The sequence below is a fragment of the Capsicum annuum genome, unplaced genomic scaffold (genome assembly GCF_002878395.1).
Source record: "Capsicum annuum cultivar UCD-10X-F1 unplaced genomic scaffold, UCD10Xv1.1 ctg34208, whole genome shotgun sequence".
NCBI classification, from domain to species: domain Eukaryota; kingdom Viridiplantae; phylum Streptophyta; class Magnoliopsida; order Solanales; family Solanaceae; genus Capsicum; species Capsicum annuum.
Window position 1 is genome coordinate 1 of NW_025841036.1, and position 1,590 is coordinate 1,590.

General features: G+C 41.2%; 1 pseudogene; it reads right to left on the reverse strand.

The window, feature by feature from the left end:
- Nucleotides 1-3: 3 nt before the first annotated feature.
- LOC124891337 lies at nucleotides 4-1,524 on the reverse strand (annotated as a pseudogene).
- Between the last annotated feature and the right edge of the window lie 66 nt (nucleotides 1,525-1,590).

Here is a 1,590-nt window from a genome sequence, read left to right on the forward strand (position 1 = left end):
CTCCATCTCCAAAAAGTCATCCATGAGATCCAGGTGACTAAAAATGTGAAAGTTCTTCTCCTTCGTGACATGGGAGAACAGACATTAATGCTGTCGTCCAAGAGCTAGAGCAACTAACATTATCGTCATTTCCATCCTCGGACATGGAAGCCAATCTTGGAAGGTCATTTGTTTCATGCGTAAAGGAACCCTCAGAATGCTGTAGTTGAATGGTGGACTTCTGTCGGCTCTTCTGTTCAGCATTTGCTTGCAGCTGTGCTTCCAAATTTTGAAGCTTGCTGGCCGTCTTTGCACAAATACTCCTGGATGTCTGTAATTCACTGTTCCGGTGTGCCAAAGCTTCTTTCAACATCTTTGTTTCCTCCTCCATTGCCAAAAGGCGTTCTGTAAGTTGCTCATTTTCTTTATGGAACTTCTACACAGTATCCAATGAAAAATCTGGCAAACTGGGCCTTCCTCCTTGGGATTTCTTTACACGGCTGTCCCCATAATCTCTACCCAAACTCTCAACCTCAAGCTTCATCTGTGCCAAGGCTGTAGGCCCAGTCAACTTCTTCCGCACAAGACCACGTAATCTCCGACACTCTGCTTCCAATTTTGCAACTTTCTTAACTCCCTCCAGGGGTTGCTTGTTTGCAACTTCTGCAGACCGTACGCTCATATTTTTCTCCTCAATACGAATTTCTAGTTCCTTTGAGTTAATTTGGAGTTCATATTTTAGAGAATTTATTTCCCTTTCACATGACTCGATATTGCTCTTCAACATCTCAATTTCTACTTCAGCTTGGGCTTTTTCTTCTCTGAGCTGTATCACCATGCTAGAACGCTCCTGCAAAGACCTTGAGAGTGCAGAATTTTTCGCTGCAGACCTGAGTAACTGTTGGTCCAGGTTAGCTAATTTTGCTTCAAACTCATGCTTCATTTTGTCAAACTACTTGGTTATATTATGAATCACATCATGCAGCTTCTGTTCATGTTCTTCTTTCAAATTTCGTATCTGCCGCATGCACTCCTTCAGTGCACCATCCAGATGTAATTTCAGTGCACCATCCAGATGTGATGCCCTGTCTTCAGCAGCAAGCTTCAAAAGAGTAAAGGATTCCAGGTGATTTTTCCGTTTCGCAGCTTCTTACTCAGCCTTCTCCCAACCTGTATAGAGAGATGTAAATAAAAGAATTCAGTACCAAGTTGCAAAACACTTGTTGCAAGAAAAACACAAGTCAATAAGGAACATCACCTGAGACGGCTTCTTCAGCAACTTCAGCGTATTGTTTTACCAAGTTTTCCTTATTAGTCATTTCTGACTGTGCAGCAGCCAACTTTTCATTCAAATCCTTGACTTTATCCTCTAAGCCACTCACTTGTTCCTCAAGAGACTTAACTTGATCCTCCAGTCCAGTCAAATGTGAATAAGATTCAACGGAAATTTGCGCATATTTAGGTTTCTTGATTTCCTGTTTACCCTGAAATATAACGTAAACCAAAACATAAATCACCAAGACGAGACAAATTGAATGAAGCTCTCTCACAACGTATTATTGTGAAAAAAAAATCGATGAACTACCAAACTGAAACTATGTCTTTTCCTTT